Consider the following 18,530-nt stretch of genomic DNA (forward strand, 5'->3'; position numbering starts at 1 on the left):
CGCCCCGGGCGGCCCCTCCCGCCTCCATGAGGGCGGGCACATGTCTGGGCCGGCGGGGGCTTTAGGGAGGCCCCGGAGCGCTGGCGTCTCTGGGCCGTGCCTGCAGCACTGGGGTGCAATCCACAACCTCACTGTATTATTTCAAGTCTGCGGATCCGGGTTGGCCCGAGCATAAAGGAGACTTTCTTGGCTGGGCTCTGGCTTCTGCCGGTTTCTCCTCTCCGCCCTGTGGCTTGGACGGGCTCGGGCCCGGCACGGCTGCCGCACAGCCCTGATGAGGCTCCCCCTTGTCACGCCAGGCCCGGGAGCGGGTCAGGGCTGGGGGAGGCCTCTGGCCATGGCAGTGCCCGGCGTCCCCAGCACTGCAGAAAGCGGCCTTCCTGCCCAGCCCTCGCACTCCTCTGCTGGGCTTTGGGAGACCACGCTGTGCTCCAAGGCGACTTCGGCCTCTTAAAAGCTTATTCAAGCTTTTAAGGACCAACATAGGAACTCAGGACCCACTTGTGCAAGAGACCACCCTCCATCCATAGGACCCAGCAGCGCTGACCGCAGGCCCGAGGACACGACCGTCAGCTCTGACCACAGCTGTCCTGAGAGCCAAGCCTTAGACCACCCCACCAAGAGGCCAGAGAACTGCCCCACCCCAATCTGAGCTCATTATCCCCTGCACTGCCCACGGCTACCCAGGCCCGGGAACCCTGCTCCCCGTGAGCTGGCCCCTCAGCCACACTCTGGACCCTTTACCAGAGAGATCCAGACAGGGGCCAGAGGACAGCCAGGGTGCCCCCAGAGTGCCCTGCCAGGCAAACAGGCCACCTCGGCTGCCGAGGTCCTGGAAGGATGATCCAGGTCCTTCTGCCTGAGCTCGGGCCTCATGAGCAGGCCGCAGGAAGTTCCAGCACCCTCTCCGCACAGAGCCGGGACCCCTCAGCATTGGACTTCGCGCTTCCAGCCTCCATCCCGGGGCTCATGAAGAGGAACCAAACCCAGACACGACCCCCTCTTCCTCCAGCCTCGCCCTCGGATGGGAGGGAAGTCTGGCGGCCCTGGGGAGAGGCATCTGTGCCGAGAGATTCTCTCCACGTCCCTGTGGAGGAGGGGCTGCTTCCTCCCCCCGCCTCCCCAAGGCCACGGGAGCATCATTCATGGACACTGGATATTTTGTGAGAAGCCTCTGCCCGCCTGGCCGCCCCAGCCTGCAGAGCAGACATCCTGGGAGTCGGACCTCTCTTGCTGGGGCTCGGGGGGCTGTGAACAAGGGTGCCCCGGAGCTCAGGCCAGCAAGCTCACACAGCCCCCAGGGGGCTGCACCAGGGGCAGGAAGGGCCTTGGCCCGCAGGAAGGAGGCGCAGGAACCAGGCTGAGTGGGGACAGCCACTTGGTGAGAGCAGACACACCACCTCAGTAGGAAGGGGTGGGGACGTGGACCCCTAGCAGGGTCACTGATGGAGGCGCTGGGCAGAACGGAAGACCATCGCTGCTAATGTCCCATGCGTGTCCAACTCATAGGAGCTGAGTCTTTCAGAGGGAAGGGGAGGGGCATCTCGGGGCCAGAAACTACCCCCAACACACACAGGCACATGCTCAGGCTTGTACACGCACACACAAGGGCATGCACACACACACACGGGCATGCACACACANGCACACACACGGGCATGCACACACACGCACAGGCATGACATGCACGCACACACACGGGCATGCACACACACACACAGGCATGCACACACATGCACAGGCATGACATGCACGCACACACACGGGCATGCACGCACACGCACAAGCATGCACACACACGGGCATGCTCACACACACACGGGCATGCACACACAGGCATGACATGCACGCACACACACGGGCATGCACACACACACAGGCATGCACACACACGGGCATGCACACACACACACGNACAGGCATGACATGCGCGCACACATACGGGCATGCACACACACACACAGGCATGCACACACAGGCATGACATGCGCGCACACATACGGGCATGCACACACACACAGGCATGCACACACAGGTATGACATGCGCGCACACATACGGGCATGCACACACACACAGGCATGCACACACACAGGCATGCACACGCACGCACAGGCATGACATGCGCGCACACACACGGGCATGCACATGCACGCACAGGCATGCACACACGCATGTCATGGAGAAGCATCACACGTGTACATGCACGTAATACACAGAGATGGCGGTATGCGCACACATGTACACACGTGGCGTACATGGTCCAAGAAGCAGGGAAATNAGCATGCACACACAGGCATGCCATGCACGCACACACACGGGCATGCACACACACACAGGCATGCACACACACGGGCATGCACACACACACACGGGCATGCACACACAGGCATGCCATGCACGCACACACACGGGCATGCACACACACACAGGCATGCACACACACGGGCATGCACACACACACACGGGCATGCACACACGCATGTCACGGAGAAGCATCACACGTGTACATGCGTGTAATACACAGAGATGGCGGTATGCGCACACATGTACACACGTGGCGTACATGGTCCAAGAAGCAGGGAAATGCCTCGCACAGTGTGGGAGGAAGGAACACAATGAGTTAGAACTGAAAATAGCACATTAGGGGCGCCTGGGTGGCGCAGTCCTTAAGCGTCTGCCTTCGGCTCAGGGCATGATCCCGGCGCTCCGGGATCGAGTCCCACATCGGGCTCCTCCGCNCGCCTGGGTGGCGCAGTCCTTAAGCGTCTGCCTTCGGCTCAGGGCGTGATCCCGGCGCTCCGGGATCGAGTCCCACATCAGGCTCCTCCGCTGGGAGCCTGCTTCTCCCTCTCCCACTCTCCCTGCTTGTGTTCCCTCTCTCGCTGGCTGTCTCTCTGTCACATAAATAAAAATAAAATCTTAAAAAAAAAAAAAGAAAATAGCACGTTAAATTATCTGAATGTTACATCACCAAAAAGACCCCAAAGCTCTGGCCTATACCCAGGTGGGCTTATAGGCCAGGATGAGGGGCTTCAATAGCAGGGGAGGTCGGGAGGCGCTTCTGTCCCCAGCCCTGACTCAGGCTCCTCAGCGTACCCTGTGCCCACGGGGCGTAGCAGATCTCACGCCCTGATAACGTGAGCTGTGGCCCCAGATGAAGGGCCATCCCCTGGGTTTGCCCCCAGCTCCTCAACTCTGCTTGGAGCACCATTGACCCCTAATGGGAATCTCGGCCTCAGCCATGCCCTCCCTGGGCTCAGGACCGCCCCCTCGAGGCACTGGGGTGTTCATCTCAGCAGAAGATGCCCAGAAGACCACACCCCGCCCCGCCCCGCCCCAGCAGCCTAGAGCCTGGTGTCTGCTCTCTCCGGAGGGTCCTGTCTGCCTGGGACCTGGGTGCTTGGCTGCTATGGCAGGAACCCAGAGGGGGCAGGGTGGGCCCAGGGATGCCCACAGGTATGAGGCAGGTGTGCCCGGGACGGCCAGGCTTTGAGGCCTGTCCCCACTGTCTTCCCAGGGCCATACGCCTCAGTGGGCCCAAGCCAACTGGCTCCTCATTGGCCCCTGCCTGAGGCGTCCCATCGTCACCCTAGGCCAGAGTCAGCCAGGGCCCCTCACTTTCAGCATTACCTTGTAGCTGCCCTTAGCCAAGGTCTGGACACGGGGGTCTGATCTCTGTCAGTGTAACAAGGGATGAGTAAACAAGCTGTTCTCGGTTCTTTATAGTGACCCCGTGTGTGTATAAAGCAGGGCAAAGGAGACTGGACTGGCTTTTCAGAGCAGCAGGCCCTCACTGACCCTGACTACATCCCCCAGGGACAAACAGGGAGTGGGAGAACCCTCCAGAACTCCCCCTGTAGAAGGGTGTGAGCCTTGCTCTGGAACATCCTGGGGGGATGGGCTCAGGGCTCCAAGCAGCAGCTGGCCAGGGATGTGGCCCATGATAGCCCTGCCAACCTCTCCCCTCTGGGGGGCCCAGCACAAGGCCAGCCTCCTCCATGCCAGGCAGCCCACCCCACCTGGGCCAGGACCGGCTGCTCTGGGGCTGGGACAGATGCGTGACAGGAGGGCTGCCGTCCACACTCCTGACCAGACTTCCAGGAGCTTGGGGGACAGGAGCACCAAGGCCAGGCTCTGGGCTCCCAAAATAGCCTGGGGTGCGGCCAGCGGCCGGGGATGGGCAGTTGACTTCACTCCACAGGCATCCCTGGCAGCCCAGCTGTCTGCACCAACCACACCTGCTGGGCCTCAAAGCCGGAGTTCAGCCCTCGGGAGATGGGCAAGAACAGCCGCTGGGCCACCCACGGCAGAGCAGGCTTGCCACCCAGAACTTAGCCTCTCCCCAGGTCCCAGAAAGGGCCCTCGGTGCCTGGGGGCGGGGGGCACTGGGACCGCACCCTGCCTGCCCTTCATGGCCCTTGGGCTGGGCCTGGGCTACTCCTCTGTAAGCCAGTCTGGCCCCAAAGCCAAGGAGAGGAGGACTGTGCCCCCGAGGAGGGGCCACCGTCAGGGAGGGAACGTGGCTGCCCCCCGAGACAGAGAGCCACCTCTTCCAGTCGGGGTCTTTGTGGGCTCGAGAGACTTACTAAAAGCCTAAATTTAAAAAGCGAGGGATGCGTTTTCATGTCATTTCCAGCTGCGGTCCATGTTTTCCCCACAAAGTCCTCTGAGCCTCCCAGGGCTGCTCGTTTTGTGCACCGTGTGGGAACCAGCAGCCCCCCAGGACACCAGGGACCCCCGGACAGCTGCACCCCATACACAGAGCCCTCTCAGCTCTCGGGACACAGCTGCTTCCCGGTGCTATGGCTCCTTTTGAGGTGTCCCCAAGCCCACAGCACAAGGCCTGTCACCCGCAGCCCCCCAGCCCAGGCATGGCTTATGGTAGGAGACGGCTCAGCCCTTGCACTGCTTATTGGGCTGAGCAGGGGTGAGGATCAGCTTCCGAACCAGTGTCTCCTAGGACCCACAGAGAGCACAGGGCAAACACCTGCCCTGCCTGGGGTCTACACCAGTCGGGCAACAGACAACAAAGCCTAGGACTTTGCTAAATGCGGGTGGGGTGTGGCTGAAGGACCAACGTGAGAGCAGAGACAAGGAGGAGGCTAAATGTGTGTGTGTGCACGCCAGGGACGGCCTTCCTGACAGATAAGTGGTAGTGCAAAGGCCCTGGGGCAACACCACGCTTGGAGCTTTCAAGGACCGCAAGAAGGTCAGCACGGCCACAGATGAAAAAACCAGGCCAGGAGGTGTGGATGAGAGATGGGGACATGGTGAGCAGACTGATGAGGACTTGCTTCCTATTCTGATGGTAAAGCTGCTGGGAGGAGCTCCTGAGAAGCGCTCAAGCCCAGGACACATAGTGAAGAAATGCAGGATGGGGGTGGGGAGGGGCAGGGTCGACCCCGGGCAGGGCTATGTTTCCTGGAATGGGGACCGGTCCTCATGACATCTGTCTGGAGAGCTGGCCTCGGCCCCCACACTGGCCTAGGCCTCCCATCCTGGCTCGGCCTCTGCCTGTCAGCTGTTTCTGGGCTAAGGCTGTCCCCACTTCTCTGGTTCTTTAGCAGGTGGTCTCTGTAGAAGCTTCTGGAAACTGGTGCAGCAGTTGCCATTGCAGGAATTAGAAGGGCCTCGCTTCTCTGCCTGTCACTCCCATGAATACTGGCCCAGAGGCAGCCTGAGGTTGTCCCGGGCAGGCCAGGCTCACAGCTGGTCTGGGCGGTGGTGCTGGGGTCCCCCGGGCTGGCGACCCCGAGGGCTTCCTGTTGACTGATGTGTGCAGGGTGGCAGGAAGGGCCTGGGGCAGGGAAACAAGGAACCTCTGAGCTCAAGGCCCCGGAAGCAGATTGGAAGCCTCCTCAGGACTTTGAAGTCCTGGGCTGACTCACCCAGAAGTGGGGGTCCGGCCCTGAGGGTGGCGGCAGGCAGGAGACCAGGGGAGCGGAAGAGGGGGCAATGGCCCAGGGAGGGCCGTGGTGGAGCAGGAGAGCTGGAGGGGTCCCCACAGAGCTGTCCCCGGCTCTGAACTCCCCCCGGGAACACTGAGGCCTCCTCCGGGATGGGTCCCCCCTGTCCACTTGAACTGGGTCCTCACAGCCAGTGTCAGTCTCCTGCCCGCTGAGTCCCAGGGGTCTGCACCCACTGCACCTTGCCAGCCAGGCCTCTGAGTCCACACACACCACACATGCTCTCGTGCTCGCTCGCTCGCTCTCTCTCCCCGTCTCTCCAGGTTCCTCAGCCGAGCCTGCCCAGCCCAGCAGCCACGTGCCCAGGTGCTGTGGGGACCAAGCCCAGCAGACATCAGGGGGCCTGTGACCAGCGCAGGACTGGCATTTGGGGCTGCACCAGCCGGTCATTCCCGTCACGAGCCTCCCTTTGCCTTGGTGACGCCAGTGATCCCTCCCGCCGCCCCACAGCCCCTCCATACCCACACTCTGCCCTGCGCTGGCGGACGTCCTGTCTCTCTGTGCAGGGGGCACAGGGCACAGAGGCCTGGGGAGGGAGGGCAGAAAGGCGCAGGTGGGCCTGAGGGTGCCCCCACCCAGCCCCAGAAGGAGCATCCACATCCGGCCGGGGCATGGCGAGGTCGTGTGTGTCTGGGGCCCGGGAATGCAGGCGCCTTTTACTCCCCCTGCAAATGTCCGTCCTTGTCCCATTGTGAACCAGATCAGCTAGTCCTCATATTAAATGTGTCATATGTACAAAAGAACTCAGCATATGTGTACATTTTAACAAAATAATAAATGCCTGTCATATGGCTTGAAAAATACAATAAAATCGATCTTAAAAACAGGACCATTTAGCTAAAGGAGGTGTGAATAGATTTGTGGAGGTCTTTACACTTGGATAGAGGGAAAATTGCATGTGTGTTTTTGCTAACCTCTCAGGCCCTCCTGACAGCGGCGATGGCCCAGGGCCCCCCACCCGCACCCCCACAATGCTCAGCTGTGCACCCCTCACACGCACTCACACACACTCCCCTGGGCTCTCAGCATAGCTGGTGGCATGCCGAGAGCCAATCCCGCTGTCCTGCCGTCCACTGAGAGCCTCTCTTGGCCCCCACCTCTGAGGCTTTGCGGCAAAAGCACCTTGAACCCCAGTGCCTGCTCCAGAAAGCCTCTTGGACTGACCCCAGGCCAGGTGCCCCCACCCCAGGCCCCCTTCTTGGTTCTCACCACCTGTGGGTCTCTGACCAGGCCAAGTCCAGGCCTCCAGGATGCAAACACCGTAGCCCCTGGGTCAGGCTTGGTGCAGTCGCCTCCAGGCCCCTCCTCACCCCTGGACCCTGTGGGCCTCTGTGTCCTGGCCAGCCCGTCTGTGCTGGCCCTGCCTGCCCTGCCCTGCCCTGGCCCTCCTCACGGTCACGGACGTGACTCTGGGCCCGAGGCTCCTGGCTGACAGCAGAGGTGACCGCAAGGCCATTGCCCCACGCTGTCCAACAAGCATCTGGAGACAGCCCAGCCCCAAGCGATGTCACGTGGGAGTTGCTCGTCACAGTCCAGTAACCCCATGCTCAGGCGTCTGTGCGAGAGTGGTGCCCCAGCCCACCCCCGGGGCCAGAGGAGGAGGAGGGGGGAGATGCCTGGCCCAGAGGGTCCTGTGATGCCGGCCCAGCGGCAAGACTGGGGCCAGCACAGGCCGAGGCGCATTCCTGAGGAATGGTGCAGAGGCCTGGTTATCGAAGGCTGTCACTGGGGGAGCCCACACTGGCGGCCTCCCAGCCCCGATGTGGGCCTTCATCTGGCAGATCTGCCCTCAGACGCTCACACAGCCTTGCACAGGCCCCCACAGGCTCAGGAGGGGGCTGGGGTCCCAGGACAGGAAGCACGGGGGTCCCGGTCACTGGACACCAAGGAGAGTCTGGCAGTGGCCATCACATCAAGACCATCCAGCGAGGCCACAGCCAGGTCCCTCCTCCTAGCACCCGGGCCCAACAATCCCTAGGACCCCGGAGAGCCCCAGCTTTCTGGGTGTGGGCATTGTCTCCCCGGTGACCCCCGCCCTGCCCCTGAGAGAAACTCCCAGAACAGCTTTGTAAGGGAAAATACAATTCCCACTGCTCTAGAGTTGACTGAAGTCAGCTTTATTGTAATATTTACACATATTTAAATGCACAACTAGATGTTTGCAAACTCAATGCCAGTACGCTCCTGCTCGCAGCGCCGAGGGGAGTGGCTGACGATGCTGTCCGGGAGTACCCCCACCCCGGCACTGGGTCTTGGAATCTGATGCACCCGTATCCTCAGCTGCCGCGGCACCTTGGCTCAGTTTCCCCGGCGCGTCCTGCATCCAGGAAAGGCTGCAGTGTCCTCAGAGAGGGTGAGAACAGGAAAAGCCAAGGGAGGCCTGCCTTCTTGGCCACCTGGGGCGCATCAGGGCCCAGAGACCATGACCAATCCCCGCTCCTCTGCACCCCATTCCCACGCCAAGGCACGTCTCCGTTCTCCTGCGGCTGTGCGGACCGTTTCCAATTCCCAGCGGTGAGGAACGGGGCTGCCAGGGCCGTGTGGCTGTGTATGTCGGTGCCACACACACGGGGTCTCACTGGGGTCGTGCCGGGAGCCGAGACAAAGATGCCGCCTCACGGGCGTGCCCCTTCCAGGTGACACCAAGTGAAGCCAGCTGCCAAAGCTCACCGGCCCGGGAAGTTCCCACTGCGTCCCTGTGTGGCCCACCCCACGTCTTCGCCGCCCCGGGGGCCGTGTCGCGGGAATTCGCTGGAGCTCAGCCTGCACCTCCCTGAGCACCGCGGGGCTGGGCACGTGCCCACGTGGCCCAGTGTCCAGCCTCGTTTCCCGTCCGGTTGCCGGCTGTCTTGGAGCCGCTTCACAGGACCTCCTTACATGCTCTGGTTGTAAGTTTTGTCCATGATACAAGTTACAAATATCTCTTTCCAGTCCGTGGCCGGTGCTGTTTGGGATCTGGGGTTTTCCTTACTGATTCACCGAACAAACCCTTACCAAATGCGCGGGGCTGGATGCTAACTGGGACAGAACGGGCACTCCGGCCTCAGATCCGCCAAGTGCAGGGAAGCCAGGGCAGCGTCGAGTCAGCTGCAGCAAATTAGGGGTCGGATGGCCCCCGCGTGGGGGCTTCACCACAGAGCAAGACTCAACACGAGACGGCGTCAGGGGGTGGGGGGGCTGGATTTTCGCCCGAGAGCTGGTGGTGGGCAGTGTGCGTGGGGAGTCTCGGGGCCGGCACTCCCACTGGGCACCGGCTTCCAGGAACGAGAAGAGCTGCTTCTTCCCACTGGTGCGTGTCTCTCCAGGCCTCGGAGCATGGAAGGAAGGCCAACGTGGCAAAGGCCCGGAAGCACAGGGTCAGCATGGGCAGAACCAACCGGACGCTGAGCCCTCAGCTGCCCACCCCATGAAGTTACCTCGGCTCGCGGCCGGCAACAAACAGCGGCCAGAGTGTCGGGTGAGGACAGTGGGCCATGGGCCTCAGAGCTCCGTGGGCCCCTCCCCAGCAGCGGGAGGAAGCCCTCTCCCCAGACCTGGGTGAGGGTCCCTGGGCGTGCCCTTCCTCACAGGAGCGTAGTGAGGGACGTGTCTGATGATCGCGGCCTACTAATTAATACTCCTGGACAGGGAGTCCCAGGTCACAACGCCACCGCCCAGCAGCCTCTCCCTGCCATGGGCTCAGCTGTCCGGAGAACAAGAACACAAACTCTCCCTCTCTGGAAAGGGAAGACAGGTGGACAACAGGGGCCGAGTCGGGGACGAGTGACCCTCTGGGGGGCAGACCAGGCGGCCAGAACCCCTGCCCAGGCCTGAGCAGACTGCTCCCAGAAGCCACAGCCTGTGCCGGCCCTACATGCACACCTGGCCCTACCCAGCAGGGCAGCCCCTCACCGTGCCTCCAGCTCCCCCAGCTACTCTCCTGCCTGCTGGACAGAGAGAGGACACGGAAGGGCTGCAGGGCTGCGGGCCTGGCAGAGCCTGTGAGGAGCCAGCGGGGAGCACGGGCTCTCGGGAGCTCAGCCTTTGCCGAGAGCACCAAGCACCTCGGCCCCAGTTCCCGCCCAGTCCTGGCGCCAGAGTTCAGTCCCCAGAGGCCAGGACCAACGCCAGGGCCCTGGGCCCCCATCTCCCTGGTTTGAGGGAGAGAAGGCAGGAAAACAACCAGGCCGGGGCTGTGGAAACGCCTCAGAACGCAGGCAGTGGCCCCAGTGACTTCGCATAAGCAGTGACGTGGGGGACCTCTTGTTAAACAGGGTGAGGAGAGAGTGACGGGAACAGATTCGAGCGCGGATAGAANGACGAGTGACCCTCTGGGGGGCAGACCAGGCGGCCAGAACCCCTGCCCAGGCCTGAGCAGACTGCTCCCAGAAGCCACAGCCTGTGCCGGGCCTACATGCACACCTGGCCCTACCCAGCAGGGCAGCCCCTCACCGTGCCTCCAGCTCCCCCAGCTACTCTCCTGCCTGCTGGACGGAGAGAGGACACGGAAGGGCTGCAGGGCTGCGGGCCTGGCAGAGCCTGTGAGGAGCCAGCGGGGAGCACGGGCTCTCGGGAGCTCAGCCTTTGCCGAGAGCACCAAGCACCTCGGCCCCAGTTCCCGCCCAGTCCTGGCGCCAGAGTTCAGTCCCCAGAGGCCAGGACCAACGCCAGGGCCCTGGGCCCCCATCTCCCTGGTTTGAGGGAGAGAAGGCAGGAAAACAACCAGGCCGGGGCTGTGGAAACGCCTCAGAACGCAGGCAGTGGCCCCAGTGACTTCGCATAAGCAGTGACGTGGGGGACCTCTTGTTAAAAGCAGGGTGAGGAGAGAGTGACGGGACCAGATTCGAGCGCGGATAGATAACCGTACTCCTGCTCCGAAGCTCCAAAAGGCCCGAAGCAGCAGGTGGAAATCAGCGCCTGGAGCGAGCGAGCACCGCCCCATCCACGTCTCAGGGAGACCGCCTGGCCCTCGAGGGCCCTGCAGCTGAGAGCAGGGGTGCAGCCGGCCTGGGGCAGAGGGGGTGGCTCGGCAGTGCCCCGGGAGGTGAACCCTGTCCGACAGCCCAGCGCCCTCGGCCCGTGTGTGTCCCCAACAGCCGCGCGTGCCGGAGACTCGGCGGAGGTCTGGGCGGGGAGAGACCCTCGGCCTCGGGGCCTGAGACGAGTCGGCCCCGGGGGCTGGGAGGGGTCCGAGGGGTGGCTGACAGGCATGTTTCCACCCAGCAACTACCGTGGATTTAAATAAAACGATTTCTTTGCACTTGAGTTTTGTCCAGAAAAACCCTTTGGCCACACAAAAATATTAAAGATTTCACTAATGAAAACTTTCTAGTTGAAAATACGCATGCAAGCATACAAACTTCACGATGTTACGCGTTTTCACCTGCATGATACACTTTGTGCTCCACAACCAGGGACGGCACCCTCTTCTCCGGCACCAGCACGCTTTTCAAAAACGATCGCGTGGTAGCCGTCACAAACGTATCGATCAACCCTATAGTCACTTTCCATAAATGAGTCATACTGAGCGTGTTATTTCGTGTCCTGCTTCTTTCCTCCGTGCTGTATTTGTAATTAATAAACTTGATTTTGTGAGCAGTGCCAGGCCACAGCAAAATTGAGGAGAATGTGCAGAGATGTCCCAGAGGCCACGGCCCCCACACACGCACAGCCTCCCCCACTGCAACCTCCCCCTCAGCGTGGGACATCCGTCACAGTCCACGGACCCACATTAACTCTCACAGCCGCCCGAAATCCATCCTTCACATCAGGGCTCACTCTTTTTTTTTTTTTAATGATTTTTTTTATTATATTATGTTAGTCACCATACAGTACATCCCCGGATTCCGATGTAAAGTTCGATGCTTCATTAGTTGCGTATAACACCCAGTGCACCATGCAATACGTGCCCTCCTTACTACCCATCACCAGTCTATCCCATTCCCCCACCCCCTCCCCTCTGAAGTCTTCAGTTTGTTTCTCATAGTCCATAGTCTCTCATGTTTCATTCCCCCTTCTGATTACCCCCCTTTTCTTTATCCCTTTCTTCCCCTACCGATCATCCTAGTTCTTATGTTCCATAGATGAGAGAAATCATATGATAATTGTCTTTCTCTGCTTGACTTATTTCACTTAGCATTATCTCCTCCAGTGCCGTCCATGTTGCAGCAAATGTTGAGAATTCGTTCTTTCTGATAGCTGAGTAATATTCCATTGTATATATGGACCACAGCTTCTTAATCCAGTCATCTGTTGAAGGGCATCTCGGCTCCTTCCATGATTTGGCTATTGTGGACAATGCAGCTATGAACATTGGGGTGCATATGGCCCTTCTCTTTACTACGTCTGTATCTTTGGGGTAAACACCCAGTAGTGCAATGGCTGGGTCATAGGGTAGTTCAATTTTTAACTTTTTAAGGGACCTCCACACTGTTTTCCAGAGTGGCTGTACCAACTTGCATTCCCACCAACAATGTAGGAGGGATCCCCTTTCTCCACATCCTCTCCAACAATTGTTGTTTCTTGCCTTGTCTATCTTTGCCATTCTAACTGGCGTAAGGTGGTATCTCAGTGTGGTTTTGATTTGAATTTCCCTGATGGCTAATGATTTTGAACATTTTTTCATGTGTCTGTTAGCCATTTGTATGTCTTCATTGGAAAAGTGTCTGTTCATATCTTCTGCCCATTTTATGATTTGTTTATTTGTTTCTCGTGTATTGAGTTTGAGAAGTTCTTTGTAGATCTTGGATACCAGTCCTTTATCTGTGGTGTCCTTTGCAAATATATTCTCCCATTCCGTGGGCTGTCTCTTAGTTTTTTTGACTGTTTCCTTGGCTGTGCAGAAGCTCTTTATCCTGATAAAGTCCCATAAGTTCATTTTATCTTTTATTTCTCTTGCCTTTGGAGATGTGTCGTGAAAAAGGTTGCTCTGGCCGATGTCATAGAAGTTGTTGCCTATGTTCTCCTCTAGAATTTTGATGGATTCCTGTCTCACATTGAGGTCTTTCATCCATTTGGAGTTTATTTTTGTGTATGGTGTGAGAGAGTGGTCAAGTTTCATTCTTTTGCATGTAGCTGTCCAATTTTCCCAGCACCATTTATTGAAGAGACTGTCTTATTTCCACCGCAAGTTTTTTATCAGCGCTCACTCTTGGTGGTGGGCCCTCCGTGGGTCCGTGCAAACGTGTAGGGACGTGTCCCCATCAGGAGGGCGTCACAACGGAGCAGTCCCACTTCCTGAGGAATGCACTCGCCTGCGCATCCCTCCTCCATCCCCAGCCCCAAGTAACCACAGACCATTTTACTGTCTCTGTAATTCTGCCTTTTCCAGAAGGTCAGAGCCGGAATCACACCGTGTGTAGCCGTTTCAGATTTACTTCTTCCACTGAGAAATAAGCATTGAAGCTCCCCCCCTCCCACCCCATCTTCTCATGGTTTCTTCTTAGTGCTGAGTAATCGTCCGCAGTCCCAATGAGCCACAGCTCATTTATCTGTTCACCTGCCGCAGGGCATCCCAGTGGCTTCCCAGTGTGGCCAGCGCTTGGTGAGGCTGCCGTGGACATCTGTGCATGGCGACAACTTAGGTTTTTGTTGTTTTGTTTTTTAAGATTTTATTTACTTATCTGAGAGAGAGACAGAAAGAGCACAAGCATGGGGAGGGTCGAGGGAGAAGCAGGCTCCCTGCTGAGCAAGGAGCCCAACTCAGGTTTCGATCCCAGGACCCTGGGATCATGACCTGAGCCTAAGGCAGATGCCCAACTACTGAGCCCCCCAGGGGTCCCAGGGACAACTTAGTTTTCCGAGACTTGAAAAGGAATTCACAAAATGATAAAGGAACACATGAGGACAGCGTCCGGCCTCATCAGTCGCCGTGGAAAACACAGTAAAGGCACAACAGTCGCCGGAGTGGCTGGCATGAAAAGAACTGACAAAATAAGGGCTCTCGTTGGTGCAGAGCAAGGCAAGTTCTCTCGTTTCGGGGGAAGCACAGCTTTAAAGAGCTGTCTGGCACCGTCTCCCTAAGCTGGAAATCGCACATCCTGTGACCCCACAAGCCCACTCCTGGAAATGCGTGCGTGTGGTTACCAAGAACCACGCGCAGGAGAGCCGGGCGGAGCTCCTCACCGTGGCCGTGCGCTGGCCACGAGTGCCACTGACCACAGTACAGAGAAACACTTGCAGACCATTACGGTTACACAGCCGAACTCGGCAATGAAAACAGAATGAGCTTCCGCCAGTAATAACCTGGACGAATCCGAGCCCAAGAAACCAGACACAAAGGAGCTGGCCCTGGATGATTTCATTTATGCAAAGTCCGAACCCAGACGGAACGCGCTGGTGGTAATGGAAGTCAGGCTCCCTGTGTGCGGGTGGCTGAGAGGAGGCAAGGAGGGGCCGCGGGGCCCTGCTAACGTTCTGTGCCTTCGTCTGGACGGCGGGCTCGTGGGCGCGGTAGCTCTTTTTAAATGCGTCAAGCTGTACATGTATGATTTGTGAACTCTTCTGTGTGGACATGATTCTTCAGCGAAAGGCTACTGAGGAGAAAAACCCTGCCCATGGAAGGGTGCGTGCAAGCTTCGAAGCTGAGGGATCGCGGGGTCCCCGCAGGCCCCGCGGTGCCCCCATGGCACAGGTGACTTGCGGCCAGGAGGGACGGGCTCGCCCAAGGCGCCCGCACACCCCACCAGCCTAGGTGCCACTCGGTCGCTCCAGCGTTCACTGGCTTCCCTGGGCCATTGCTCAAAGATGAGAGTTGAAGTCCTGCAAGATTTCTCACGTGCTTCTCCGGGCTCTTAAAATGCACAGCTTCTATGCCCAGTGCGATATATCCAGTTTCACAGTGAAAGCCAACTTTGCCCTCCAGCGGGGAGCTGGTCTTCCGTGCCCCGGTGCTGACCAACACCCCCCTCCCCCCGGAGGTGAAGCCTCTCCGAGGCCTGGTCTCCCTGCAGCGCCACCTGCCCCAGGCATCTGCTTACAGCCCAGCCACCGGAAGAGGAGAAGGCCGTGCGCTGGGGCCAGGGCTGGGGAGCAGCCGGGAAGCAGGTGGGCCCAAAGCAGCCAGACATCCTTCCAGGCCCGGGCGTGCCCAAGGCCACAAAACAGCAGGCGTCCTTACATCCAGCCAGGAAGCCGGTGTCTGGGAGGGACTTGGTGGCCAGGAACGGGACTCCCTCAGAAAGTGTAACTAACTCAAGGAGCCTTGAAGGCAAAGACGCCAGGAACACCCACGGTCCCCGGAGAAGGCCCTGGAAATTCGGACGACTTCCGTCTCCTGCCCCAGCAGGTTGCACTAAACACACTTCTCGTGTGTTCTTTCTTCTCTTGTTTCTCTCTCTCCTGCTAATGATGAGTGCCTGAGGACAGAGCCTGTCTGGTTGCTGCTGGACCCACTGGACCCCAGCCATGCTCACTGGACAGAGTGGGCACAAGTGAGTGGGCACACCGCACGCCCAGCTCTGGTGCTCTTCTGGACCACACCAGGCTGTGCTGGGCATCCTCCAGGACACCCCAGCAGCAGGGAAGTGGGCTGGAGAGCTCCCCTGGATGAGCCAGCCCTCGGTCTGACACCAGTCCCAGCATGGAGCCCAGGCCTCCAGGGCTGTGGGCGCCAAGTCCCAGCTGGAAGCAGGCCCAGAGGCCGGTCCCATCAGGGCTGCTACTAATCAAGGTTCCTGACGCCCACCGCACATGGCACCCATGTGGGCCCAGGCCCCTTCCCTGGGGAGCCATCTGACCCCTTCCACACCACATGACCCGCGGCACTGGAGGGGTGAGGCAGGTGTTGTTCTGGGGGAACACCCGATCTACCCGGATGTTTGGTAAATCAGTGAAATCAGGGGTGTGCTGGGAAATGCTCAACCATCACTGCTCAGAAAGGCCAGGTCTTCACTGTAGTGTTTGCCCATCTGCACAGCACTGGTCCAGACCACTGCCTGCATTAGGCCACTGAATGTGGCGCTGGCTCCACGCGCTGGAGAGCTTGTGCTGATCTGGGTGGTTTGTGACCAGCGACATACTATTTGTGGCACATCCCATCCCTGGCCTTGACCCAACCCCTGGCTCCACCACGGGGAGGGGCTGGTCAAGTACACACAACACCCGAGTCGTACCTTCCACAGCTGCATGGCCCTGCGGGTCCTCTTCCCTCCGGCCTCACCTCCAGCACACGCGTCCCCAAATGCCAAAGCACACCCTGCTTTAGGAGATGTCCAGGACTTGGGCTGAGCTAGGCTGTGTCCTGGGCTGGGCCAGGCCGGGCTGGGCAGGGCAGGGCTGGGCTGGACTGGGCTGTGCTGGACTGGGCTAGATTGGACTGGGCTGTGCTGGACTGGGCTAGATTGGACTGGGCGGGGCAGAGCTGGGCTGGGCTGGGCTGGGCTGGACTGGGCTAGATTGGACTGGGCTGTGCTGGACTGGGCTAGATTGGACTGGGCAGGGCAGGGCCAGGCTGGGCAGGGCTGGACTAAGCAGGACTGGGCTGGGCTGGGCTGGGTCCTGGACTGAGTTTATGGGCTGGTAAGTTTGAAGGACCAAACCGGCCTACAAGAGACCCCCGGTTGTGGCCACTCCCTCCTTCCTCTTGCTCTAAGGCTGGTACGGGACGGAAGCAGACAGCCTTGGGGGCTGAGGAGGACGTGGGGACTGCAGGGCCTCGGGGCGCACTGCACAGGTGTGCACGCACAAGCCGCAGGCCAGCACACCAGGCGGGGTCTGTTCACTGGGGCGCAGTGCTGAGGACAGGAGGGGGTGGCACCACATTGCTCCCACCAGGGGCTGTGGGCAACAAGGCCAGCCCAGAGGCCAGGGGAGCAGGAAATAGACAGCAGGTTTGATGGGAGAGACGGCAGAAGAGCTCGGGGAGACGGCGGGGGGAGACGGCGGGAGGAGACTTTTGGAAACGACCTTCTGCGTCTTCCACATGCTCACCGAGAGAAGCCAGACCCGAGGGCCACATGTTGCATGATTGCACTTACGTGAAACGTCCAGAGACGGAAAGCAGACGGGCGGCTGTGGGGGGCTGGGTGAGGGGCAGGAGTGACTGCTGTCAGCTGGGGGCTCCCTTTAGGGTGACCAAGGTGTTCTGCCGTCACACCATGGTGAAGATCGCACAACGCTGTGACTACGCCTGCGAGCCACCAAGCCGTACTCGCCACGTAGTGACTTGAACCTCAACGCCGCTCTCAGCGAAAGGCAGCCACAGCCAAGTGAGTCAGACCCTGCCCCAAAGCTGGACGTGGGCCCCTGCTGCCTGCCCTCAGCGGGGGTGCCGTGCTGAGCACGCACAGGCCCCCCAACGGCAGCCGCCGCCTTACAGGCCCCCTCTGGCCCACGAGCCAGGATGGACATTCATCTGAAAAGAGAAACGAATGAGTTCGTCCTGGTATTTACAGCGCGGAACTGTGGTGATGCACCCTCCTGCCTTTGACACCAAAAATCCTGGCCCCCGGTCACCGAACGACCTTCTCTTCTGCCTTCTTCGGCAGCAGAAATAGCAGCACTTGCCTGTCCGGGAAGGTTTAAGCCACAACATGTCACCTGTGACAAACCACTCTCCGCTTTCTGAGCGGTTCTGCTTTCCTTAGAATAATCGCATACTGTAAAATCGCAGGTAAGTGTAACCTTAGCATTTCAAGCAGACGTTCACATTTCAGCCCTATAGGAGACACGAAAGCACGACCATAATAGAATCACACAACCTTAATGTCCCCAGCTGGTGCACTTGGAGATCGATGAATCACAGGACGTTAGAACAGTCGAGTCATGCTATCTCAAATGGCCAAATCGTACATCTGACAAGCCCTGAGTCACCTTCAACTGCTGAGTCATGGCGTCCCCGATCCCAGAGCCCCAGAGTTGGAAGGGTCCCGGTCTTCTCCACTGGGAAAGCTTGTCCAGAGAAGTCTGACCTGAGGCAACCCCCTGCCCCCGCTTGCTGCTGGCCGTGACCCATCCACCCAGGAGAGCCCTGAGGGACACCTCCTGACAGATGGTCCCAGGGCTCCTCTGTGTCTGCGGGGCCCCGGGGCACCGTGCCCATTTCCAACACACAAGAGGAGGCTTCACCCGGCTCAGGGGAGTATGGGGTGGGGCGTGAGCCCTGGACGTCCTGCGTCCTGCTCCTGCGGCCGATGGGGCCTGGGTCCCTCCCACTGCTGCTGGCTGACCTCACCTTCACGCCCTCACCCAGCCCATTAGCAGGTCCTCCCCAGGTGGGAAGCTGGGTCCAAAGGCAGCCAGACCTGCAGGCCTTCCACAGACCGAGCCCCAGGGTGGCCAGCACCGTCTGCCGGGGAAACACCCCGGCCCCGTTGACATACACGCAGGGAAGTGTAGGCTGGCAGAGGGAGCTGTGGTGGGACTTCAGAGCTGGGACTTGGAAGCAAGTGTCCTGCAGACCAGCTCAGCCCTGACCGAGGCATCCAGAAGGGTGGACCTAGTGACCTAGCCTCCAACAAGGAATGTGGGTGCTCTTCAAGCCATGGGCAGTGGAAAGGCAGGACCCTTGGGGGCCTGAGTGGCCCACAGAGCCCCTAACTGGGGGTGGGGGGGTTGTCAGGAGACCAGGCCACGCTGGCCCATG

Source organism: Ailuropoda melanoleuca, chromosome 2, assembly GCF_002007445.2.
Source record: "Ailuropoda melanoleuca isolate Jingjing chromosome 2, ASM200744v2, whole genome shotgun sequence".
NCBI lineage: Eukaryota > Metazoa > Chordata > Mammalia > Carnivora > Ursidae > Ailuropoda > Ailuropoda melanoleuca.